This window comes from Mandrillus leucophaeus, unplaced genomic scaffold, assembly GCF_000951045.1.
Source record: "Mandrillus leucophaeus isolate KB7577 unplaced genomic scaffold, Mleu.le_1.0 Scaffold122, whole genome shotgun sequence".
Taxonomy (NCBI): Eukaryota; Metazoa; Chordata; class Mammalia; order Primates; family Cercopithecidae; genus Mandrillus; species Mandrillus leucophaeus.
The window spans coordinates 3,238,519-3,266,461 of record NW_012100543.1 but is presented as its reverse complement, the minus strand read 5'-3'; the positions used below and the strand labels follow the sequence as shown (position 1 = coordinate 3,266,461).

At 40.3% G+C, this 27,943-nt stretch overlaps 1 protein-coding gene across 3 annotated transcripts in view; it reads left to right on the top strand.

Moving 5' to 3' along the window:
- The window catches only part of KCNS3 (potassium voltage-gated channel, modifier subfamily S, member 3), a 49,066-nt gene that overhangs the window by 13,296 nt on the left and 7,827 nt on the right, over positions 1-27,943 (top strand). For all 3 annotated transcript variants that reach the window (XM_011971426.1, XM_011971425.1, XM_011971427.1), the window contains exon 2: positions 20,459-20,650. The gene's annotated coding sequence lies outside the window, so the exon portion shown is untranslated. The remainder of the gene's footprint in view (positions 1-20,458; positions 20,651-27,943) is intronic.

Here is a 27,943-nt window from a genome sequence, read left to right as displayed (position 1 = left end):
AATTCTCTCAGCATTTGTTTGTCTCGAAAAGACTGTATCTTTTCTTCATATATGATGCTTAGTTTTGCTGGATACAGAATTCTTGGCTGATAATTGTTTTGTTTGAGGAGACTGAAGATAAGGCCCTAGTCCCTTCTAGCTTGTAGGGTTTCTGCTGAGAAATCTGTTCTTAATCTGATAGGTTTTCCTTTATGGGTTACCTGGTGTTTCTGTCTCACAGCTCTTAAAATTATTTCCTTCATCTCAGCTTTGGGTAACCTGATGACAATGTGCCTAGGTGAAGATCTTTTTGTGATGAATTTCCCAGGTGTTCTTTGTGCTTCTTGGATTTGGATGTCTAGGTCTCTAGCACTGCCGGGGAAGTTTTCCTCGATTATTCCCCCAAATATATTTTCTAAGCTTTTAGAATTCTTTTTTTCCTCAGGAACACTGATTATTCTTAGGTTTGGTCATGTAACATAATCCTATACTTCTTTGAGGTTTTGTTCATATTTTCTTATTCTTTTTTCTTTGTCTTTGTTGGATGGGTTAATTCAAAGACCTTGTCTTCAAGCTCTGAATTTCTTTCTTCTGCTTGTTCAGTTCTGTTGCTGAGACTTTCCAGAGCATTTCACATTTCTAAAAGTGGGTCTGAAGTTTCCTGAAATTTTTATTGTTTTCTTTTTAAGCTGTCTATTTCCTTGAATATTTCTTCCTTCACTTATTGTATCATTTTTTTGGATCTCCTTGCATTGGGCTTCACCTTTATCTGGTGCCTCCCTGTTTAGCTTAATAACTGACCTCCCAAATTCTTTTTCAGGTAAATCAGGGATTTCGTCTTGGTTTGGATCTATTGCTGTGAACTAGTGTGATTTGCTTGGGGGTGCTGAAGAGCCTTGTTTTGTCATATTACCAGAGTTGATTTTCTGGTTCCTTCTCATTTGGGTAGGCTCTGTCAGAGGGAAGGTCTAGGGCTGAAGGCTGTTGTGCAGATTCTTTTGTCCCATGGGGTGTTCCCTTGATGTAGTAGTCTCCCCCTTTTCCTATGAATGTGGCTTCCTGTGAGCCGAACTGCAGTGATTATTGTCTCTTTTCTGGGTCTAGCCACCCAGTAAGTCTGCCTGGCTCTGGGCTGGTCCTGGGGGTTACCTGCACAGAGTCCTGTGATGTGAACTGTCTATGGGTCTCTCAGCCGTGGATACCAGTGCCTGTTCTGGTGGAGGTAGCAGAGGGTGCAATGGACTCCATGAGGATCCTTAGCTTTGGTAGTTTAATGCTCTATTTCTGTGCTGGTTGGCCCCCTGCCAGGAGGTGGCACTTTCAGCTGTGCTAGTATGAGGAGGAACCAGCAGTGGGTGGGGCCCTAAAACTCTCAAGGTTATATGCCCTTTATCTTCAGTTACCAAGGTGGCTAGGGAAGGACCATCAGGTGGGGATGGGGCTAGGCACACGTGTCTGAGCTCAGACTCTCCTTGAGGGGGTCTTGCTGTGGCTGCTGTGGGGGATGGAGGTGAGATACCCAGGTCACTGGAGATGTGTACCTAGGAGGGTTATGGCTGCCTCTGCTGAGTCATGCAGGTTTTCAGTTAAGTGGGGGAAAGCTGGCAGTCACAGGCCTCACCCAGTTCCCAGGCAAACCGAAGGGCTGGTCCCACTCCCACCGTGTCCCATCCTACAGCCTGGAGTCTATTTCCAGGTGGAGGGTGAGAGGGTCTTAGAAACTTGCCCGAGGCTATCCACCTCCCAGCTGAGAAAGAAGGGGCTTTAGTTCTTCCCGGCCTGTGAAGTCTGCATGCCAGATCCACACCCTTTCCTGAGTTCTGGCCAGGGGGCTTCTCACCCTGTTCAAATTCTTACAAACTTTGCCTAGAGAATTCCTTCTCCTTGTTGAGTTTTACCCCCTGCACCTCTGGTCACCCTCACGATGGATCCCCGTGGTGCCAGACAGGAATGGGCTGCTAGGGGACCCAGTGAGCTCCCAGGGCCTTTCTGCTGCTTCCTCTGTATTTTGCTTGGCTCTCTAACTTGACTCAGTTCCAGGTACAGTTGGAAACTTCTCCTGCAAACAGACCTTCAGCTTCTCCATTGGGGGTGTGTATCTGGGGGAGAAGTGTCTACCTTTCCCACTTCCGCATTTGGGGCACTCACAGTATTTGCGGGTCTCCTGGGTCCTGCAGGAGCAGTCTGCTTCCTTCAGAGGGTCTGTGGTCCTCTCGGTATTGCTGCTTTGTTCTTGCAGCCAATCTGAAGATAAAATTCACAATGCAAGCCTCTGCATGCTGTACGGAGCTGCAGTCTAGTCCTGCCTCCCCTCTGCCATGATCCCAGGGGCTTTTTTTTTCATATGGGGGTTTGAAGTACAGATTACAGGACGGACAGTTTAATGTGGCCCTGAATTCCAGTAGATTTGCTTTTAGTTGCTTTTTACCAGTCATCCCTATAACTCACATCAATGGAATTAAGAATACATAAGCAAGCCCTGTTTTACAATCCTTCATTTATAAGTTATGTGAGCAACTCAGAAACAATTTCCATGCAGACATCATTAGATACTAGGATTAGGTTTCAGACTGCCCCACCAAAGCAGATGTAAGCCCTAATGAGTGCACAGTGATATGGTTTTGAGTACCAGGACCCGAGCACTGTATGATGTAGAAGGGAGGAGATGAGTTTTCTCTCCTGGGAAGGGGGCCACACACTTGCACCACATACCCATCCATACAAACACACACCCTAGTGTCTCCATTAGGAGGCAGTGCTCACTAATGTGGACTGCTTAGCTAATTTGATATAAGTAGACAGACCACAAAAGAGCACATTATGTTTTTTTATGTAACAGACAATAACAGCCCTCCATAAACCTTGTTCATGCCATTCTACTGTGACCTTCTTCAGATACCACCAAATAGATTGAGTGTGAAACTATTTCAAATTTCCCTTGTTAAACTGACTTCGGTAGGAAACTCACAGAAACTTTGATTGTGAACATCAGGTAAAGAAAGCCACGTTTTACTCCAGATTGCCTGGGGTTTGTTTTTTCCAAGCGTGCATTTGGATTTGCTGTGGAGTGAGAACTTTCTGCATGGCAGAAGGAAAGCCTGCACCTGTTCAGAGATGACGCCTACAACCATCTCCTGAGGCTTGGCCCTGAGCCGGCTAATGTCACTGCTGGGCTTGCCTTAGGGTGTGGGTGTTCTTCCAAGGACCTCCTTTTCTTCCTCAGCTCAATTCTACCTTGTTCGTTCTTATATGGAGAACTTGGAAACTCAGAGAGCTGGGTGTATTTAGAAAATGGGCTGGAGAAAGGATAGGTGTGATAATTCATTTTAATAAGTCAAATTTAAAACTTTTTTTGACTTGCATTGCCTGGGGATCTCATTATTTTATAATTTTTTTATATTGATGAAGTGTAGGATTAGTTATAATTGATAGTTCTGGGCAAAGCATTTAAAAAATCCTCCCAGGATGGTTTCCAGGGACTGGATACGGATGTTTGTGAAGCATAAACCCGTTTTTACTACCTTCCAAAGAATGGTCTAGAAGCTATATAAACCATCATGTTTATTATATCTTTTAAAAAGTTAAGTAAAACTTTTTTTAACCTCATGAAATAAATAGTCACTCTGGCAACATACTACAGCAATAGACACTTGGACCTCTGAGAGTTTTGCTGTAAATATGCTGAAGATTTATATAGCTTGGCAAAAACCACCTTCTTTTCTTCTAGCATCTATAAACGCTTTTCTAAAATCCTTTGGAAATGCTACAATATGTCAGGTGCTCAGATGGGGTATAGAAAAACAACAGCTTAGTCAGACATTGTCATCGTCCATGTCCTGGAGCCCCTAGGAAAGCCAATATGGTGAGAAGGTACCTCCCAAGCAGCTGTCTCCACAACCTTTTGAGCAGGAAAACCCTTGTTTTTTGCTTTAAGTGGAATGTTCGTTTAGTTAAACTTTCCCTGGACATCTCCCACTTGTTTACTGTGTAGCAGGCACTGATGCCACCATATGTCAGTGATATTGCTAAGAAATGCCGTTCTGCAGGCACAAAGGTGAGGCGCCTGTGTAGCATTAGGTGCGTGTATATGGGAAGGAAGGGAGTACATTGAGAGAAAGTTTCCTGGAAGAGGTGACATTTGAACTGATTTCTTGAAGACAGAACTGGAGTTAACTGGAAAAGAAGGGAAAAGGACACCTCAATCAGAGGGAACAGCTTCGACGAGGTTTGGAAGGGAGAGTGTGTGGTGCTGGAGATGGTAGATAATTTGGTGGAGTAAGGCAGAGGTATGAGGTGTATTGTTGGATGCTGAGGCCAAACAGACAGGATAGAGTTTAGACTCCATCCTGAAGATGCTAGAAGCTATTGAAGATTTACATAGAGTATTGGCATATTCTGGCCTATGTATTTTTAAATTTTATTTATTTATTTTTATTTTTTAGAGATGGGCTCACTCTGTTGCCCAGTGGAGTGCAGTGGCACAATCATAGTTCACTACAGCCTTCAACTCCTGGGCTCAGGCGATCCTCCCACCTCAGTCTCTTGAATAGCTGGGACTATAGCCTCGTACCACCACATCTGACTCATTTTTTATTTTTATTTTTTTGTATAAATGGGATCTTGCTATGTTGTCCAGACTAGTCTTGAACTCCTGGACTCAAGCAATGATTCTTCTGCTTCAGCCCCACTAAAGTACTGGGATTACAGGTGTGAGCCACTGTGCATGGCCTGTGACTTAACAGTTTAGAAAAGTCCCTCTCGCCATCCACAGAGGGGGAAAGGGCATTGCAAGTAGTAGCAAGATGATGTCACTGGCTTATGTACTGGTATGACTTTGGGGGCATTGGAGAGGGACCTCTGTCACCCAGATAGTTAATTGGTTTTGTTCCTTGATGGCTGAAATTCCTTAGACTCTTTTTTTTTTTTTGAATCGAGAATTCTGGGAAGGTTGAGTGGACTTTTTGGCCACATGTCTGTTTCATCTTCCTGGGGTCTCCCTAATTCCCTTTGGGTAATTATACTGCACTGTTGAATATTGACTTTGTGAGTAACTGTTAAGATCCCCCGAGAGGTTCCTTCAGCCAGCTTCTTCTCCCTGCCCCAGTATAGCCATTGGGTGGACAGATGGTGTAGGCTCAGCCAGTCTGACACTGTCTGAGAATGGAAGAGACCACTAGAGTGAGTTCTTTCCTGTGGTGGCTCTCTAAAGAGATCTCTTTCTCTATACATTATTCCTGTAGTTGCTTTTTTTCATTTTTTCAACTTTTATTTCAGATTCAGGGAGTATGTGTGCAGCTTTGTTTACATGGGTATATTGCCTGATGCTGAGGTTTGGGGTATGATGGAACCAGTCACCCAGGTAGTGAGCATAAAACCAAATAGGTAGTTTTTCAACCCTTGCCCCCTTTGCTACCTCCCCCACCAGTAGTTCACATTGTTTATTGTTCCTATCTTTATGTCCATCTTTACCCAACATTTAGCTCCCACTCACATAAGTGAGAGCACGTGGTATTTGATTTTCAATTTCTGTGTTAATTCTCTTAGGATAATGGCCTTTAGCTGCATTCATGTTGCTGCAAAGGACATGATTTTGTTCTTTTTTATGGTTGTGTAATATTCCATGGTGTATATGTAGCACATTTCCTTTAGTCAGTCCACTGTTGATGGGCAACTAGGTTGATTCTATGTCTTTGCTATTGTGATTAGACCATGAAGAACATACAAATGCATGTTTCTTTTTGGTAGAATGGTTTATTTTCTTTGGATATACCAGTAATGATATTGCTGAGTTGAATGGTAGTTCTGTTTTAAGTTGTTTAAGAAATCTCCAATCTGCTTTCCACAATGACTGAACTAACTTAAATTCCCAGCAACAGTGTGTAAATGTTCCCTTTACTCATCAACCTTGCCAGCATTGCTCTGATCATGAGTAATGATGAGCGTTTCTTCATATGCTTGTTGGTCACTTATATGTCTTCTTTTGAGAAGTGTCTGTTAGTGGGGTTATTTGTTCTTTGTTGTTGATTTAAATTCCTTATAGATTCTGGATGTTAGTCTTTTGTCAGATGCATAATTTGCAATTTTTTTCTCCCATTCTGTAGGCTGTCTGTTTACTCTTTGATAGTTTCTTTTACTGTGCAGAATCTCCTTAGTTTAATTAGGTCCCACTAGTCAATTATTTTTGTTAAAATTACTTTGAGGACTTAGCCACAACTTCTTTGCCAAGGCTGATGTTGAGAAAGGTATTTCCTTTAATAAATGCGTTTTAGAAAGAAAACCCATGTTTTCTTCTAGGATTTTTATAGTTTGAGGTCTTACATTTAAGACTTTAATCCATCTTGAGTTAATTTTTGTACATGGTTATAAGTAGGGGTTCAAATTTGTTCTTCCACATATGGTTAGCCAGTTATCTCAGCACCATTTATTGATTAGGGAGTCCTTTCCCCATGGCTTATTTTTGTTGACTTTGTTGAAGATCAGATGGTTGTGGGTATGTGGCTTCAATTCTGCGTTCTCTGTTCTCTTCCATTGGTCCATGTGTCTGTTTTTATACTAGTACCTTGCTGTTTTAGTTACTGTAGCCTTGTAGTATAGCTTAATGTCAGTAATGTGATGCCTCTAGGTATTTTTTTCTTTCTTTCTTTTTTTTTTTTTTGCTTAAGATTGCTTTGGCTTTTCAGGCTCTTTTTTTGGTTCCATATGAATTTTAAAATAGTTTTGTCTAATTCTTTAAAAATGACATTATTAGTTTGATAGGAATATCATTGAATCTATCTGTAGATTGCTTTGAGTTGTATTACCATTTTAACTATATTGATTATTCCTGTAATTTCAACTGTCAAGTTCCTCAGAAGGACCCTGACTCCTGCCTGTTTCCAGGTGTGGCTTTTCAGGCTTCTCTTTGGTTCTAGGAGCTTCACATAGCCATCTGAAAAAGTTGCATTTGTTTGAGGTAGCTGCAACCGGTTGCTGCTGCTTGTGTCGAAAGAACCATAATAGATGTAGGAAACGTCCAGAGGTCTTATACTTCATACCACAGTTTAAAGACTAATCTCCTAGCCTTTCCTACTAGTTTGAAAGGGGTACAAGGAGAGAACATGACGTTATTTTCAGAGAGGGAGCAAGGGATATTCTCAAAGGGGCGGAGGAAACTAAATCCCTGCAGACCAACTGCTGGCCTCCCAGTATTGCTGCAGGCTGGTCTTGCTCCAAGGTCTATCTAGAGCGGGTCAAATTAGCATCAAATTTTTAAGTGGGAGCATTTCCTGTGTACTTACAATTCCAGTTCTTTCTTAGATGGCACTCAGGGCTCTGTCAGTACTTAGTGATAAAAATAACAATAGGCTGGGTGCCATGGCTCAGGCCTGTAATCCCAGCACTTTGGGAGTCTGAGGCAGGTGGATCACGAGGTCAAGAGATAGAGACCATCCTGGCCAACATGGTGAAACCCTGTCTCTACTAAAAATACAAAAATTAGCTGGGCGTGATGGCGCATGCCTGTAGTACCAGCTACTCAGGAGGCTGAGGCAGAAGAATCGCTTGAATCTGGGAGGCGGAGGTTTCAGTGAGCCGAGATCGCACCACTGCACTCCAGCCTGGTGACAGAGCCTCTGTCTCAAAAAAACAAAAAACAAAACAAAACAAAACAAAAATCACAATAGTAAATATTGATATAGCACTTATATAATATGCCAGACACTGTTATAAATGTGATAAACATATTAACCCATTTATTTCTTATAATCAAATTTTGATGTAGGTACTACTATTATATTACATCTATCTACCTTTTGCTGTCAGTTATCTATCTATCTATCATCTATTTATCAACAGATGAAGAAATCTCAAGGAATAATTTTAATAATTTAGCTACATTATACAAACAGAAAGTGGTAGTAACAGAATCTGTGCTCTTACTCCTGGATTCAGATCTTAGCTCCGCTTCTTTTTGGCTGGACAAGTTATTTAACCTCTGTGGCCTCAGTATCCTCATTTGCAGAATGGGAGTAATAATAGTATTTATTTATCTAGTATTAGGTAGCATAAAGTAAAATGCTTCAAATTGTGCCCAGCACAAAGTAAGCACTATATAAATGTTTTCCAGAAAAGTTATTTTGTAATGGACCTTATAAAGAAGACGGCACATACATACTTTATAGAGATAAGCACATAACAAACTGTGTGACTCTTCTGTTTATCCCTGTGCTTTGTAAATGTTTTGTAGCTCTCCACAGAGAGGGCATGAGGTGATATAAGTCATTGGTATTGTTTATATACTCATTTAGGGAGATAAAGCCAAAATACAGTTGAATTTAAGGACATGAGCCTGGTGTGTTAGGACAGACAACCACCACCCCCTACAGAAGCAAAGAGTACGATGTGCCTCCCCAATATGGGGCTCACTGGAGAGCGGGCGTGGGCTCTGGGGTTGCCACCTCTGCTTTCCATTTAACTATTTGAAACCTCAATTTCCTCATTCATAAGTGGGGAATCATCTTAATGCCTGGTTCTCTGCGTTGATCTTGGGATTAAAAAAGATCATTTGCTTATTCATTACTTTTGGCTGGGCATTAAGGATACAAAAATTAAGAAAAAATAGGCCTACTTTTGCAGAGCTCACAGTGCAGTGTGGAGACAATGAGTAAATTGTTCTACTGCATTTCAGCAAGTTAAGTACTCTGATGGAGGCAGGTACTGGTGCGTGGGGTGCAGTGGAAGGGAGCCTGATTTTGAGGCAGGGAGAGGTCTGGGGTCTGGGATTGGTTCTGGAGAATATGATAGAGCTGAGTTTTGAAGGACATTCTGAGCAGACCAAACAAGTGCAGACCCCTGGAGTTGTGAGAAGTTGGAGCACTTTCAGGAATTTTCATTAATTGTTTTTTTTGTTTTTTGCTGGGGGATGGAATCTCGCTCTGTCACCCAGGCTGGAGTGCAGTGGCACGATTTTGGCTCGCTGCAACCTCTGCCTCCCAGGTTCAAGCGATTTTCCTGCCTTAGTCTCCTGAATAGCTGTGACTACGGGCATGTGCCACCATGCCCGGCTAATTTTTGTATTTTTAGTAGAGACAGGGTTTCACCATGTTGGCCAGGCTGATTTCGAACTCCTGACCTCAGGTGATCCTCCTGTCTTGGTCCCCCAAAGTGCTGAGATTACAGGCATGAGTCACCATGTCTGACTGTTTTTCACTAATTCTTTATTGTTCTAGAGTTTCAGTTCGGTTGTGACAGGAAAGGCTAATGGATAAGGAATAATAATAATAATAACAATTTATAAGAGCAATTAATTGAACATTTCTATATCCCAAGCACAGAGTGTTTTATTTGTATTATCTCATTTTTAATCCTCATAACTTCTCTGTGGTGTCTGATATTTAGTATCCATGCCATACAAATAAGGAAACTAAAGCTCAAAGAACCTAAATGACTGACCCAAGGTCACACAGCTAGTGAGCGCTGAAGCCAGGATACCAACTCAAGCATTCTGGATCCAGAGTTTACCCTGAAGGCCAAAAGAGCCATGTGGGGACTTTAAGTATGGTGAGTAGCGTATAACTTAATCCAATGTGCATGGTAAGGGTAACTTCAGCTGAGTGTGAAGGAAGAATTTGAGGGTAGGGAATGGAAATAGGCCTAAGGCACGGGGGACAGTTAGGTGTCTGTTGTGGTGAACCAGTGGAAAAATACCAAGTGTCTGGATTAAAGCAGGAGGGATAGAAAAAAAAAATCGATTTGAGAGGCAATGGGGATGTGTATTTGCTCACCCTCAGTGCTGGCTGGCTGCCAGCAGGCCTGCGTGGCAGGAAAAAGGAGGGGCCTAGGGTGATCTCCAGGTGTCTGGCCTGAGTAAGCGGGTGTGAAGGGAGTAGAGGATGAAGGGAAAGTGTGGATGTGCTTATTGTAAGGCCCCAATGGGGCATTCAGAAGGACACATCTGGTAGGCAGCTCTGTGAGTCTGGAATGCAGGATGGAGACTGGGCTGGAGATGCACATCTGGACTCCACTGTCAGATGACATTGGCCAATGAGAAGAGCAGAGGCACAAGGAGGAGGCCATGGTGGTAGGTGAGGCCGGGTGGAAGATGACACAAAGCTGGAGGCTGCAGATTGTACCCAGGCTGCAGGTGTCTTCAGCTTGGTTGATGATATTAAAACAGGGAGAACCATAGTTGCCAACATTTAAAAAATTGGTTTTTTATAAAAATAAAATTTATAGGTGTTCTTCACAAATTGAGTGATCTGGCCACCTGATAAGGGACAACAGTTGGCCAGTGCCCTCCTTCAGCAGGACCTGTGCTCCCTGGTAGTTACAGTGGCCAGGTGTCCTCCTCCTCTCATTTTGGGCCCCTGCCTTGCTCCTGCAGGCATTTTATCAATATTTTGTGAGCCCAGATTTAAAATTTGGGAAGAGGACACAGAGTTTCATAAAAACTAAACATGAGTAGTCAGACAAGTGGGAGAGAATACAGCAAATGGTGTTAGTGAATTGCAGAAGCAGGGGAGGTCAGTAGGACAAATGCTATGGACAGATGCAGATATGCAGATTGGGAAGTGTCCTTTGGGTTTGGTCACCTGGAATTGCCCTTTGCAAAAATGCTTAAAAATGGGGTATTAGGTCAAGAATTGTAGAGTAAAAGGAAGGGTGAATGTAGAAAATAATTTCAAGAAGCTGCGTTAGAGGAATTTGAGATTGGGAGACTTTAATATGTGTGTGTGTGTGTGTGTGTGTGTGTGTGTCTGTTTTAAAGTGAGTGCTTTGAGTATGTCTATATAAGGATGTATTTAATATAAAATAGTACTTTATTTGTCCTTGACTTACATTTGATAAGAACTACAAAAAGTCTAGTCTTAACTTTGGTTGATAGATTATTCTATAATTGGTGGTTTTTATGAAAACAAAGCTCTCCAGGTTACAGGATGGGGTAAAGTGTATTTTATACGTCTATGCAAAGACAGCCTTGCCTCTTTAGATCTTTACTAGTGTTAAATGCATTTTTACTAGTTGAATATATAAGCAGCCATGCCTTAAGATGGGTAATTTTACATTTTAACAATTGTAGATTAAGTCGAGCAGTGTTAATGTGATTTGCCACCTACAGTTACTCATGGGTATGTACACTGTCCATTTCCTTTTACTATTAGCCAGGTAGAATCTGTATGATGATCTTATCAGCCAGCATCACTTCTATTACAATCTGGGTTAGTATGCTTTTGTTGATTTTATGCCACATCCCCAATTTTTCCATTTACTTTTTGGTATTTGTTTTATGATATAATTTGATCCAGCCAATAACTTGTATGTGTGTGTATGTTAGAACTTATCTATCTTGTCTTTAATAAAAACTCTTCTAATTAAGGAAAAAAATGTACCTGCCATCTGCAGTGGTTGATAAATAAGCTACTTGTCTTCTGTGGTGACCACCATTTTAAAAGCACGTTTGTTGTGATTTCTTTTCTCTCAGCTAATGCAGTGGGCAAGAGAGACTTTAAAATTTGATACAGAATGGAAGCAGCCAGTAGCTAAGCTATTGGCAAATGTCAACCAACTCATTAATTCAGCAAAAGAATTTTTAAAAAATTATTATACTTTAAGTTCTAGGGTACATGTGCACAACGTGCAGGTTTGTTACATTTGTATACATGTGCCATGTTGCTGTGCTGCACCCATTAACTCGTCACTTACATTAGGTATATCTCCTAATGCTATCCCTCCCCCAGATCCCCATCCCACAACAGGCCCTAGTGTGTGATGTTCCCCTTCCTGTGCCCAAGTGTTCTCATTGTTCAGTTCCCACCTGTGAGTGAGAACATGCGGTGTTTGGTTTTCTGTCCTTGTGATAGTTTCAGCAAATACATTGTTAAGAATTTAACATGTGTCAGATGAAGTTCTAGGGACTGGGAATGCAGTGATATGTAAGACAGATGCAAATCCCTGCACTAAGGGAGTTCATATTGGACTGGAGAAGCAAACAGTAAATAAGATAATAAAATTAAAAAGTATATGTCTAAGTATATTTTTGAAAGTGATAAATGCTATGGATTAAAAATAAAGCAAGGAAAGGGATTGAACTTTTAGGGGGTTATTGACATTTTAGATAGGCTAACCGAGGAAGGTGTTGTTGAGAAGATATCATTTGAGTGAAGACTTGAGGGAAGTGAGGAGGCAAGCCATGCAGTCTCACCTGGAGAAAGAGCATTCCCGGCAGAGGGATCAGCCACTGCAGAGGTCCTGAGTTAAGATGTGCCTCACTTGACAGGATAAGCATTAGCAAGGAGACCAGGATGCCAGATGGAAATGATAGAGGATAAGAGGGGTCTGAAGTAAGATTAGACAAATGAAGTTAGGGGAGGGTGGATGGTGGCCACTTTGACTCTGAGTAGGATGGAAGCCACTGGAAGGTTGAACATAGGAGTGACATGATGTGATGCACATTTTAACAGGATCTCTAGCTAAAGGATTCTTTTATTTATTTATTTATTTATTTTTATTTTTATTTTTTTTGAGATGGAGTCTTGCTCTGTTGCCCAGGCTGGGGTGCGGTGGCCGGATCTCAGCTCACTGCAAGCTCCGCCTCCTGGGTTTACGCCGTTCTTCTGCCTCAGCCTCCCGAGTAGCTGGGGCTACAGGCGCCCGCCACCTCGCCCGGCTAGTTTTTTGTATTTTTTAGTAGAGATGGGGTTTCACCGTGTTAGCCAGGATGGTCTCAATCTCCTGACCTCGTGATCCGCCTGTCTCGGCCTCCCAAAGTGCTGGGATTACAGGCTTGAGCCACCGTGCCCGGCCAAGGATTCTTAATCCTTCCTTTTGCCATGAACTTCTTTGGGAGTCTGAGAAGCCTATGGACCCCTTTTCAGAATAGCGCATTTAAATACAAAAGATGAAACCTACAGGATGTAAAGGAATACAGTTATGTTGAAATGCAATTACCAAAATAGTAAAAGCAATTTATGAGTTAGCAATATATGTGCTTATTAATTCATTAATTAAAATCTAGCAGTAGGGCCATTGACTACTGTGATTCTAAAGTAATAATGAGTATAAATGGTATTTTGAGATCTCTGCAACAACTCTGATAGGATATTAAGTTATTCACACTTCTGTTGGTGTGAAGTCATTGGCACTGGTAATATACACTACCCCGGGCTGATACCTGCATTCTTAATGGAAGGAATTGCTAAAATTTTAGTTTGAGATTGGTGAAAATAAATATTTTTTTTTCTGTCTAAATTCAAGGACCTCCTGCATTTCAACACAGACCCCCAACTCTGACTCTTAAGTGAACAGATTAAATGGAATACAAAAGAGGAGTGGGATGAAGTAATGGAATATTGCTGTTTCTGTTGTTGTCTGCATGTCAGTTGGCACTACTGGAATTCACTGCTTGCCATTTCAGATCACTGGGATTCCTGGTAGATTGGCACACCCAGTGGAAGTGTCAACTTTTTTTTTTTTTTTTTTTTAAAGGTTCTAGGAAGAGCAGTAACTCCAAGAGGTCTTTATAGTCTCGAATCGGTTCCTTGTGGCTAAATCTTTCAGGAAGCCTGGGGTATGGTCCTTTTGTAGCCACAGATTCTCTGTATGGCCACAGACAATCAATCCATTCTCCTCTCCCAGAGACATCTCTTACTTTGGTATTCCTAGTTCACAAAGATGTAGATAGTACAGGCAGAGTTCTTCATATTTTAAAAGAAATAATCTGTATAAATAGCTCTAAGTCATAGGCTACCTCCTATAGCCCAAGTCTACCATTTTCTGCTCTCTGTCCATACCATGAACTTTCCTGCCATCATGCTTTTGTATGTGTTCTTTCCTCTCCTTGGAGAAGAACCTTCTTACCCTTACCTGGCTCCTTTACCTTGTTCATACCTGACTCGCTCTTCAAGGGTTAGCTCCAAATGCTACCTATTCATGTAGCTATCCCCACTTCCTTATCTCGAGGGACTCTACCTCTTCTGAACTTCCTCAATAACTTCTCTGTACCTTTTCCCATGCCTGACATACTACTGCACCTTGTATTACAGTTATTTATTTACCCATTTACCCTCCTTCTTGTTCTTCTCAGCTCCTATAAGCTTCGAGGGCAAGATCCATGTTATCTTTTGTCCTTGGTAGTTCCCAGGATACTGCCCATCATAAAGCAGCCATGAATGAACAGCAGCATCTCAGGATAGTGGAGGGCTTTGGCTGGGGGCTGGGGACCCTTTCTCACGTGAATCTGTATGTTCATTTGATATCTCTCTCATTCCCCTTTTCCCCTGCCCAAATGCTGACTGGAGCTGCTTATGACCTTTTATTTTTCTATGTAGAAATAACTATTTTCATAAATATTTTATAATACCTATTTGTTTAAAGTGAGAAATATACATAATGTTGAAAGGTAGAGAGTAGAAAGTGAAAATCACTCCAAATTCCATCATCCAGAGACAATGAATTTAACATTTTGGTATATATTCTTATTTACTCTAAAAAGACGTAGTTTACAAAGATAGAATCATGCTATATATTGCACCATAATTATTTCTCTTTTATACTTAGCATATTGTGACTTTGTAATGGTTTTAAAGGCAGTAGAGCTATAGTAGCTAAGAGAATGACTTTGAAGCATTATTGTTTGGGTTCAAATTATAGAGTTGTCACTTAATAGCTGTTGACTCCCTAAAATCAGTTAACTTCTCTACCAGTTTCTCCGTCTGCAAAATGAATGCAATAAAAACACCACTTGTCTGAGTGCTCCGAGGATTAAATGGATTTAGACATGTAAAAAGCACAGGGCCAGACTTAGTATAAGGAGGCTTTAACTTCTGTAACTTTTATTATTTCAGCATTTTTAATGGCTACAGAGTATTCATTGCATGGCTACCCCCGGTCTATTTAATCATTCCTCTGTTGATGGATGTGCAGGTTGTCTTTGACATTTCACTCTTACAAATAATTAATGATGCAGTGAACAACCTTGTACATGCATCTTTCAACGCTTGTCTGATTTATTTCTTCAGGATACATTCCAAAATGCGAAACCCTGGGATTTTGTGATACACATTGGTATGATGTCCTCCAGAAAGGTTTCTTTAAGAAGTTTTCACTGCTATCATTGTACAATACTTTCCTGCTCACTCCAAAGCTGCTTGCTTTCAGTTCCTCTTTATCTGCCTGTGTTAGTGCAGTCGTTTGATGCATTCAAACGGGACAGCCCTAGCCTCTGTCTCCAGCTAGCCATGCAGTAGGGAGATGACTACAAGGTGGATGGAGCCAGTGCAGTTCCTTTCTGGGGCCAGGAGCAGTTGCATGGACCACTCAGAGTGACCCTAGAGCCTTGTCAACATTCAGTGGCTGTGTGGTGCCTCCTTCTGTGAGGTGCACACCCTTCCCCAGGGAAGCTCCTGGTCTGCCTGTCTCTCCTTTCCTTTCTCTAGATTTTCTTGTGCAGGTGACACAGCTGCATCCCTGCTGCCTCCCCTCCATTCCCCAGGGGGAGGTTGTCTAGAAACATAGGGCAAGAGGAAAGGAAGGTGGTGTTTAGTTACCCATGCGTCAAGTCTTGGGATTTCTGCAGTTGGTATGGCATTTACTCACTCTGAATGACCAAGAAAAATATAATTTATACTAACCTTTCAAAAGTCATTTAGAGACTTTGCTTTAGAAAGCACTTACTGGTTTGTCCCTGAATATATTAGACCCTGAGAAGTTTTCATTTTCTTTTAGGGACAGATTTTTAAAAATCATGTTAATTCAAGGATTTGCCATATTAACTTAAGGTACTTCTTGAAATTTGACAGAGTTAAATTTGGACAGAGTGAGTAGTGGAGGGATATTCTTAGTAATGCCCTGTCTGAATCAACTGGAAGATGTTTGATTCTGATTGCTTTGGATTATAGGATTTAAATATCAGTACAATTTTTTTTCTAGCACGCTAAATCCAATTATGGCAGTATGATTATGATATTTTAATTTTATTTAAGCAAAACACTGGGTGACAATTTTCATTAGTTAAGCCAGATAGAGAGAAGTAGGGTTGAGTTTCACCTTTTGTTACTATTCATATAATTTTATTGCTTTCAGATTTTATTAAAAGTGAGTCTGTGGTTGATGAGTGGTAGCAAGACTACAAAACTGACATGAATTTGCATTTTTTTCCAGGGACACCAATTAGTCTCCACAAGGTTGGAGCTTTGGTCAGGAGTGGGCGTATTCAGCAGGAGCAGCACTACCTGCAGAAAGCTGCAGCAGGCGATAGATCTGAAACTAGATTAGTGTATGTGCACAGTATGTCATTCTGGCACTGAAAATGTTGGAAAATTTAAGATAGACTCACTAACCTTTAGACTCAAATTGCATGAAGCATGGTTTGAGTTTCAACAAAAGGTTAAACTTGCTTTTATCTTTCTTCATTTTTAAAGTTTTGGTTGTGTGACACTGGAAATGCCATGACTGAATTCTGAAAGAACAAGTGTTGGGAGGGTATCCCCAGCCCCTGTCGGCAGGTGAAGTATTAGTACAATTTGTCATTTCAAGCCTTCTGACCTTCCAGCTCCCAAACAGCTGCCTGGGGTTCTTTTACTCTACTTGTAGAACACTGGTTCTCAAGTGGGGATGATTTTGATCCCCAAGGGATATTGGCAGTATCTGGAGACATTGTCACAGCATTGTGATGAGTGGGTGGTATATAACTGGCATCTAGTAGATGGAGGCTAGGGATGCTGCTAAACACTCTACAGTGCATGGGAGGGCCCCCACAAGAAAGAATTACCTGACCCCACAATGTCAATAGTGCTGAGGCTGAGACATCCTGCCATAGAAGTTTTCAAGGTCAGGATATCTCCAAATAAGCCAGCCGGCTGCCAGGAGTGTACTCACAGGTCCCATTTTCCAGGTAAGATTATCACAGGTTGGAGTCAGCTATCTCTTAACCTTGCAACTTCAGAATTTCACTCTCAGGTGTCCCAGAGCTGATCAAACTGTAGGAGGTTGACTTGCATAGAAACTCACAGGAAACTGCATAAATAGACCTCTTGCTGTCTTACTAAGTTCCAGTACAGTCATAGACAGAACTAGCAGAGTAGACACTTGTGTTGTCTGTATAGCTCATTTGCTCCTGATAGCAAGATGTGTGGGAACCCAGATCAGCAGGAGATGCCTCAGGGAGCCTGCAGTCAGAACAAAGGGAAGTCTTTGGGGATTATAAAGATACCTGAAACTCCGAGGTCTTGAAACTCAAGACCCCACTCGAGATGTCCCACCATTTGAGTTGGACGTGCTGAGTCTTCAGGATGAGACTCTTCTGTTTTCACCACTGCTGGGATGGGTCTTGGGAACCAACCTCAGTCTTTCACATTTTCCTTCTCTGCTTCTACTACTTACCAGCTGCCTTTCATTATCCATATTTATTCTTTTCATTAATTTAGTCTTGTTGGCTCAGGGAAGAGGAATTGGTTCAAAAAATGTATCATGCACTACTCTGTGACAGGGATAATTAATATGAAGATTGATATTAGGATACTGTCCCTAACTGGAGGCTTTCTCCCAGTGTAGTGGGTGGTACTGGTGTGACAACATTTCAGAAGATTATGGCCAGGACAGTGATGGGGCCACACAGGATTCTGTGCAAGTACAGAGGACACAGACTTATGGTGCAGTGTCACTTGGGGTGTCTGCTTTGATCTATCAGGCACTGATTTTGTGGTTTTTGGAGAGCAACCTTATTCCTATGATTCTGAGACCCGGGAGAAGGGTGCAGGAAGTCATTCTTACTCATGTGGACTGTCTGCTGTCCATTTGCTTTTCCTTGGGTTCTGTTCCACGATTGGGTATCAGGTGTCTGGAAGACGAAAGAGTCCAATATGCCACTTAGTCATTACGTTTTCCCTCTCCATAACGGAGGCAGTCACTTGTTCACTTTTGAATGCTGTAGTCAACCCACCAGGAAATATAGCCACCCTGGAGGGAAGTACAAGGATGATGCAGAGAGTTTTGTGAAGAAAGGAGGGAATTCTGCAGAAGGTGGCAATACTTGAGTGAGCTTAGTGTGTTTTCCAGGATCGGGCTGAATCACTCAGCAAAGTCAGAAACCTGTTAAGTGCTAAGTCACAAACCATGCTCTTTTCTTTTGAACAAGCCAACAAGGATTGTGCTGGTAGGAACACAGAGAAATGGAAACACTGGATGGGATTGTTAGGCAGGAATGGGAGGACATGTTGGATGCACACATTTTTCTTCCCCATTGCCTGCTGGCTTGGGTCATGTTCTGCCCACTCCCCGCACTCCCTGCTTGACCTTCCCCGACAACTAAGAGAGATCTTGATTTTCCACACTAACTGATCTCAGGCAGAGCCACCTGAGTTTCACTCCTGGCTGTGGTGCACCTTAGGTGTAGGACTTTGGACAGGTCACTACTCTGAGCCTCAATGTCCCACCTATTAAATGGGAATAATACCACTTATCATGGCTGAGGGCAGAGGAGATGTGTATAAAACTCCTAAAAAGGTACTTGGCTTCCTGTGGGTCTCAGAAGATGCTAGTTATAATTTTATGTTGAGAAGTCACACTTAGAATGTGAATGTTCTTAGAGGGGTGCTAATTTACATAAATTCATAACAAGAGATATTGTCTGGTGTTACATCTTGTCTAAAAGTCCAGTTTTTTTTGGATCGGAATCATGGTGATGGAAAATGGGGCAAGGCACAGGAATTCTGAGTTTTGCAGGGAGGAGGAGAGAAAGGGACAGCCTGGGATGTCATTTATTCATTAGACATAGACTAAAGGCCCATTAGGTGCCAGTGCTATAAAAAGGATACACTTGGCTAACTTCTCAGTCTGTCCCTGGACCGGCCCTGACCTTCCTGTGGTAAGCCAGTGCAATGAACTTTAGGTAGTGCTTGGGGATTCTTAGAAATGCTGCATAGCCTAATTATTTGGTTATTTTTTCTTTAGTAATTAATATAGTGATTTATTAATTACCTCTCAGCCAGATTAATCCTACCTTCCCTTAAAATGTGCTACAGTTGGAAAGGCATCTGATAGGGAAAGGAAGACTATGTGTGTGCTATATCCTTTTACCAAGGTGTTCAGCAGCAGTTGTGTGTTTCATTGGAATGCGGAGAACTGAGGCTGACCCAAGGACATGCTACTGAGAGGCCATGAAGGAGGAGGAGGGAGAAAGGAGGAGGAGGAGGAAGGGGAGGAGGAAGAAAGCATGGAGGAGGAAGGAGGAGGAGTTTAGCACCTGAATTGATTTTACTTAACCTGTTGAGATTTCTCTACCTCCTCTGCTAAGTGTAGCATCTTATAAGTTCAGTTTGGGTGGAGTTGCATTTTGCTTCTGGATCTTTCTTCAGTATCATCTCTGTTGGCGGTGGGAATTTACCCCTCTGCAAAGTCCAGATGTGCTGAAGGATTGCTCTGCTGTTGTTGGGACAACTTGGAAACTGTGTTCCTTCTTCATTCCCCCTCCATTGCCCCTTGATGTTGTTAGGATGCTATTCACTTGTTTATTTGGTTTTGGGCCTGAGAGCTCTTGGGGGATTGGGGCAGGCACTGCATCTGGTTTATAATCCCAATGCCTAAGATAATGCCCAGCAGATCATAAACCACAGCGAATGTTTGTTTAATGACTGACCTAGCCAGAGGCACTTTTTTCATGGTTTTTTTTTTTTTCTCAGAATCAATATTTTCTTCTTCTTTTTTTTTCTCCCTCTTTTGGACCTGGTGTTGATTGAAAAACATGAAAATCAATGGATGGATGCTTAGAAGCTAGTGCCAATGTACGGGAATGCATCAGCATGAGGCAAGGCTTACCTGGGTGGAAACTGGAATTTTTTTGCTTTTTAAAATTTATTCAGAGACAAACTGAAATTTGGCTTTTGTTTGTTGTGACAGAAACTTAAAACATCCCCCCCAACACACACTTCATACACATAACCACACACAGAGACTGTGATTACACCTGTGTCATTTCTGATCTGTGAAATATAATAATGGGCAAATAAAGCAACATTGAATTTGGCCAGCCTTTGAAATCTATTGATTTCAAATTAGAGCAGCAGTGTTAATTCTGTTATAGCAGTAATACCCAGAAGTTGGATTTTGAAATGGATTAGAATGCATTCATTTAGAAGCTTACAAGTATACCCTTGATGAATTAGCTGGGAGAATAACACTTCTATAAGAAACCTTGTGGGAGTAGGTAACTGCAGCCCTAATTATAGTGCCTGGTTTTGTCTTTAGATGTTTTAGTGGCCTCTGCCAGTAGACGAGTTCTAAGACTTTCACTACTGTTGAGTTCCGAGGATCCTTAAACCTAGCATGTGTCCACTGGCAGTGATGGTTCCACAGGGGAAAGAGACCACCCTCCACATGCTGAGAATTAGGTGGGGCTTTCAGATTTGAGTCTCATCAGCAAAGTGCCCAGAGTGCTGATCCTGAGATAGAATGTCTTGGGTGTATTTCTTCCTTGCAGTTACAGCTTGGCTGATGGTTTTTTCTGCAGGTGAGAGTGATTTTCCAGTGATTGCTTTGGCCTGTACAACCAGAGAACAGGATTCTTCCCTTCTTTTTGGCCACCAAATGCCTATGTGCACCACACATTCCAGTGTGCTGAGAAGGGCAGAGCGTCTTGGATGATGATGGACGTCCCACCGGGCAGGATGAAGGCAGAGCGTGTGGCATCTCCACCTCAAGGGTAAGAGTTGCCATTCTATCTTATTTTCTCAAGCACCATTATTTATCAAAGCAGGATGAGAATGAGCCTTCCAGTGTAGTGAGAAAGATGAAAGTTAGACTCTTCTGATGGATGGTCAAATCGATTGGGCAGTTGGGACAGATGACTATGGGAAGAAAAGTGTTGGTCTTGAAGAATTAGATTGGAGTTACATTAAGGGACACCACTGGACATCTTTAGAAAATGCAGTGTTTCACATTTCCTCCCTCTCCCTTTTTGACATTTATAGTTCAGACTTGAGAGAATGACACTACTGCTATTGTAACTAGATTCCATTTGTGTTCATGTTAGCCAGTCTGGCTTAAAATGTATGTTGTGGACTGGAATTGGTCAGAGTTTGGCTTAGGTCACAGACTGGGTAGCTCATCAGATGTACCTGGCCCAGAGGCACATCTTTGTTTGAGCCACATAATGCTTAAAACATGTTGGATCAATTCTAACTAAACTTGAGATATTGCACATAAGGATCAGGGTTTCCAGGTTCTCCTGGGAAGACCGAATGATACGTCTATACTGGGCCTCTGTTCCTAAAAAGGATTCCAGTGCTGAGTAGCCTCTGCCTCTTAGATAAGTGGGGACAGTTCACCACCATCCCCAGCCATCTCATTTGTTTGACTTGTTTGATCACTGGAGGTATTTAATTTTGCCATGCCTGTTCTAGATCATTCTGTTAGCTCTTTGACAAAAGTAGTAATAGCTTTTGTTAATTCCTCCAGATAAAAGCAAGTATCTTTTACTAGATTATGGGCAGCACTTAGCATAAGGGGCTATAGCTGTAAGAGGATGATACATGGTTCCTTCTACAGCGGAGCTTGGAGTCTAGACTGAGCAACAGTCAGACTTGTGGGGAATAAGGAGAATTGTAGATAACATCATAACGCCTTGTGATATGTGCTAAAATCAAGGTGTACACAAATGAGCTATGGGAGAGGGTGAATACAGTGGGGAGGTAGAGAAGGGAGAACCATTAATTTGGCCTGGGCCTAAATTCTCCAAAACTCCCTCCCCTGGGCAACAGAGCTTTCCCATGACAGACCTCTGTATGTGCATGATTCCAAGCAACCTGGCTCAGTTGGAGATGTGATGGAGTATTTGCAGCAGGGCTAGGGGCCCCTCTTGTGGCAAAGTCCAGGTTTTTCCTGTTTCTGTTTGAAAAGCTATCATCTATGATTCTTTGCTTTTTACAAAAAGGACAGCTTTCTGGCTGCTTGGCTCACTAAATCACTCAGCCTTCTGAGCAGCTCTCTGCTTGGCGATGAGCTGTGTGAATTACAGAGATCCCTGGAGTTTCCAGAGAGTAGCAGTCACACTAAATACAGATCCAGAGGGAGTGAGTACAACTTTAATGTGATTGTACCAGTTGGTGGGAGTAAGAGAAGGGAAGGGAATAGAGGAAGGAAGTGGGGGAAGGTAGAAATACCATTATATCAATCTTTTATTTTTGGAATACAGTTTTACATGTGTCTCGTGCTTTATGGTTTCAAAAGACTTTTACATTTGTTATTTTATCCTCAAGGTGGGTTTATAATCTCCTTCTATAGATCAAGGCTTCACCTGCCCAAGGTCATGCCCATAAGAAGAGGGAGCTCAGACACAAGTTTTCAGAATCCTAGTCTTTCCCCCTTTTTTGCTAGTTGCCGCTGATAATTCAGCATGAATAAGAGGACACAGTTTTTGTTTTGTTAAGTTCAACATTTAAACGTTGCATTCAGTTTATGAATGCTCTGGAATAGGGCACCCTGGGACCCTGCAAACTTTCTGGACCTGTGTCATTGGTGTGCTGTCTGACTGTGGCCCATGATGTCAGAACATGTCAAGTGCAGAACAGACCTGGCAGCGAGTTTTCTTGCCTGCCTGTTTGGCTTACGCTTTACAGAAAGCCTTCTCAGTGGACTGGGCTGCACCACTTGGAAAGCTACTGGAGGTAATGGCTCCGTGTAGGAGCCTCGCCATGCTCAGACAATGCTGTAAGAGAAGACTTTTACCTGGGAGGCACCTGGTAGGAGGGTAGTAAGGAGAAGACATGGGTGTGGATTGAGTTTAGGTTTCTAAATCTGTTTACATTTGCTTGGTTTTCCCATTTTGTATATCCCCACATGGCATGACCAGAAATTGAATTTAGCATGACCTACTCTTTAAAAAAATTGAAATGAGCTTTCTTTTTAAATTTAATAGAACAAAAGAAAACTCTTAGAATAATGTTCCAAAAAGAAGGCATTGTTAAATACTGAAAATGGTGTATTTTTTTCTTTGATGTAAAAGGATTAATATAGATTTTTGGACATGTACAAAACAAGAAGGAAAAACAAATCTGGGTTTTTATTTACTTTTATGAAATTGATACCAAAAAGCAGTTCTGTCCAGTAAGAAAAATTGGCTTGTATTATAATACTTTCATTACTTTTCTGAGCAAAGCAGGTGCATTATCAGAGACAGTCATGAGCTTGTGTGTATGTGTATGAGTCAGCCTTGAAAAGACACAATTTTGAGAATATTTTCTTAGGTGAGTTTGAGAGCATGAAGCAACAAGAGCAGGAAGTGGACCAAGAGGAGGCAAATAAGAGGTTAATGGCTTTGAAAAAGCTTTACAGGGTGCCAGTTGGAAGCAACTGAATCAATGGTAGTTTTTATTTTAAGCTGCCAGTGAGTATCTTGGATTTTTGACATATTTTTCTTCTTTTCAATCTTATAAACACCAAGAGGGACAAAGTGGTCAAATACTGGATATATAGTGTTCTCACCATGAGTGATTTGGGTTGATAGTAGGGAGGAGAATCAATACAGTGAAGCTAAGTTTAGCTTTAAGAAGAGAATGAAAATAGCAGTTGGGTCTTCTACTTTGTGGCCAATGCCACTGTACCCTCACATGCGTCTGATTTGAGACCCCATGTGACTTCAGCGTGTGAATGTCAATGTCCTTACAGTATGGCTGACGTAATATGCAAATAAGAACATCAGCCAGTCTCTACCTCCTCCCACTTAAAAAAAAATCTTCAAATACTCATATTTGAGGCATCGTGAAAAGAATCTGCCCAGTAAAAGCTGGACAACGTTGAGCAAATTCTGAGCCTCAGATGTCCCCATTTGCAACACGGGAGTCTAAGGTCTACGACTTAGGGCTGTTAGAGAATTAAAGAAAATGATTCATTCATTCAGTTACATGTACTTGTTGCCTGCTAGTGTCTATGTACTGCACCAGTTGTTGAGAATAAAAGAGTGAATAATAGTGTATATGAAAGCAGTTTCCACAGTGCATAGCCTGAAAAAAGATGCTTAGTACATTTTTCTTAAAACATTTTTAGTGGAGAATTTTAAGATGTACAAAAATAAAATAATATGTTAAACTCCTGTGTGCCTACCTGTCACCCGCTGCAACAGTGATTAACTCATAGCCATCTTGTATGATCAGTGCTCCTGCCTTTCCATGTATTATTATGAAATCAATCCCCAATGTTGTGTAATTTTATCAATAAATATTTTAGTATGTATTTCCAAAAGATAAGGGTTTCCTTGTAAGAACATAATTATATTACTATTGGGACACTAAAAAATTAACAATAACTTTTTTATAATATCAAGTATCTAGTTGATTTTTGTACTAGTTCAGTCTCACATTGCTATAAAGCACTAAGTGAGACTGGGTAATTTATAAGGGAAAGAGGTTTAATTGATTAAGAGTTCTGAATGGCTGGGAAAGCCTCAGGAAACTTAAAATCATGGCGGAAGGCGAAGGGGAAGCAAGCACATTTTACCATGGTGAAGCAGGAGAGTGAGAGAGAGTGAAGTGGGAGATGCTACACATTTTCAAACAACCAGATCTTGTGAGAACTCACTAACAATCATGAAAAGAACAAGGGGAAATCTGCCCCCATGATTCAGTCACCTCCCACCAGGCCCCTCCCCTGACACTTGGGGATTACAATTTGACATGAGATTTGGGTGGGGACACAGAGCCAGACCATATCAGTTTTCAAAAGTCCCTGATTTTCATGTGTGTGTGTGTATATATATATATATGAAAAAATAAATATACGTATGTATATATATTCAACATTTGGCTTGTTAGAATTAGGATCTATACAAAGTCTGTATATTGGCTTTGTATGCCTCTTATTTGATCTGTGTCATTTGTCCTGTAAGGTTTCCCAGTCTTGATTTTGCTGATTGCACCCCTTTGGTATTATTGAACATATTCCTCTAAAATATTTATTTTGTTTCAGTAAAATCTAGTTATTTTGTTACATTAGGCTTGATTAGTGGGTTCAGATATTGTAACTCTGATCTCTGTTATGATTCCCCGTCAGCTTTTTATCTGGATTTTATCAGCCATTGATGATCATTGCCTAGATCTATTATTTTATTATGAGTTGCAAAATGGCAAGATTTTAATTCTATTATTTCTTTTTTTACTTATTATCTAGAATCCCTATTTATTTATTCACTTATTTTTATCATAATTTTAAAAATAATAAATAGAAATGGAGTCTCAGTGTGTTGCCAAGGCTGGTCTCAAACTCCTGGGCTCAAGTGATCCTCCTGCCTTGGCCACCCAAAGTGCTGGGATGGAATCCCTTTTTAAATGACAGTATTATTGAGATATACTTTGAATACAGCAAAAATCTACCTTTTAAAAAATGTGTTTAATGCAGTGGTTCTTGGTATATTCATGACTGTACAACTTTCCAATTCCAAGACATATTTATCACCCCCAAACGAAACCCAAATCCATTAATAGTACTCATCTCCCCTACCCTCAGCCCCCAGCAACCACTAACCTATTTTCTGTTTCTATAGTTTTGACTATTCTGGATATTTCCTATAAATGGAATCACACAATATATGATCTTTTATTGTCTTTTTTTTTAGTACGCTTTTTTCATTAGCATAATGTTTTCAAAGTTGATCCAGGTTGTAGTCTGTGTCAGAACTTCATTCCTTGTGGACGTTTAGATTATCTCCCCTTTTTGGCTATTATGAATAATGCTGCTATGAACATTACATACATGTTTTTGTTTGAACATATGTTTTTGGTTCTCTTGGGACTATACCCAGGAATGGAATTGCTGGGTCATGTGGTAACTCTGTTTAACTTTTTGAGGAATGGGCTTAAACTGTTTCTAAAATGGTTGTACTATTTTACATTACTTCCAGTGACTCACAAAGGTTCCACTTTCTCCACATCCCTGCCAACACCTGATGTATCATAATACAACACTTGCATTATTATTAGTTTTTGACTATAGCCATCATACTGGTATGAAGTGGTATCTCATTGTAATTTTGATTCGCATTTTCCTAATGTCTAATGATGTTGAGCATCTTTTCAAGTACATTTTGGCCATTTATATGTTTTCATAGAAATATCTATCAAAATTATTTGCCTAGTTTAAAGGAGTTTATTTGTCTTTTTATTATTGAGTTGTAAGAGTTCTTTATTCTGGATACTATATCCTTATCAGATATATGATTTGCAAATATTTTCTTCTATTTGTGGGTTGTCTTTTCGTTTTCTTGCTACTTGTCTTTTGACTTGATAGTGTCCTTTGAAGTGCATTTTACATTTTGATAAAGTCAATTTAACTATTTTTTCTTTATTTTACTGTAATTTTAGTGTTATAGCTAGGAAGTCATTCCCTAACTCAAGGTCATGAAAATTTATGTTAATATTTTCTTCTAAGAGTTTTATAATTTTAGCACCTACATTCAGGCCTTTGATATATTTAAAGTTAATTTTTATATATAGTGTGGGATACATATCCAATTTAGGTTTTTTTTTGCATGTGGCTATCCAGTTGTTCCAATACTATTTATCGAAAAGACTGTTCTTACCCCTGTTGAATTGTCTTGACACACTTGTCAAAAATCAATCAAAAAGCCCATATGGGCTTATTTTTCAGTTTATTGATTGGTTTTTGACAAGTGTGTTAAGAATCAATTTGTCAATTTCTGAAATTTTAGAATTTTAGAATCAATTTGTCAATTTCTGAAAAAAGGCAGCTAGGATTTTTATAGGAATTGTATTTAATCTATGAATTAATTTAAAGGGTATTACCATTTAACAATAGCAAGTCTTTTAATCCATGAACATTGGGTGTCTTTCTATTCATTTATTTCTTCGTTAATTTTTTCAACAACATTTTGTAGTATTCATTTTACAGGTTTATGCCACTTTTGTTAAATTTATTTCTAAATATTTTATTTTTCTGGATGCTATTGAAAATGTGATTGTTTTCTTAATTTCATATTTGCATTTTCTTATTGCTAGTATACAGAGATAGAGTTTTTTGTATATCAATCTAGTATCCTGCAAAATTGCTGAACTTATTTATTAGTTATAATTTTTTTTGTATATATATTCCATAGGATTTTCTATATACAAGATCATATTATCTGCAAATAGAAGTAGTTTAACTTTTCCTTTTCAGTCTGGATGCATTTTCTTTCTTTTTCTTGCCTAATTTCCCTGACTAGAACTTCCAGTATGATGTTGAATAGAAGTGGTGGGATTGGACATTCATGTTTTGTTCCTCATCTTAAGAGAAATGCTTTTAGTCTTTTATAATTAAATATGTTTTTAGCTGTGGGTTTTTCATAGATGCTCTTTATCAAATTGGAGAAGTTCTGTTCTATTCTTAGTTTTTGAGTTTTTTTTTTTAAATCACAAAAGAGTGCTAGATTTTTTCAAATGCTTTTTCTGCATCTTTTGAGATGATAATGTCATTTTCATTATTTCTTTAGTATTTATATTACCTTGATTGATTTACATGTTAAGTTAACCTTAAATTCCTGAGAATAAATCCCACTACTCATGGTATATAATTCTTTTTATATGTTGCTGGATTTGGTTTGCTGATGTTTTGTTGAGGATTTATTCATCTGTATTCATAAGGGATACTGGCCTGTAGTTTTCTTGTGATGTCTTTTTCTAATTTTGGTATTAGGATAATACTAGCTTCATAGAAGGAGCTGGAAAGTATGCCTTTCTCTTCTAATTTTTGGGAGGGTTTGTGAAAGATTGGTGGTGATTGTGGTAGAATTCACCAGCAAAGCTATCTGTACATGAGCTTTCCATATGAACATTTTTTAAATTGCAAATTCTGTATCTTTACTTGTTAATAAATAGGTTTATTCAGATTTCCTTTTTCTTCTTGAGTTAGTTTGTGTAGATCATGTCTTTCTAGTGTAAACTAAAAATAAAATTCTAAACCCTCCTGACTATCTGAATGGACCCCTCCTCTAGGCCAAGGACATTCC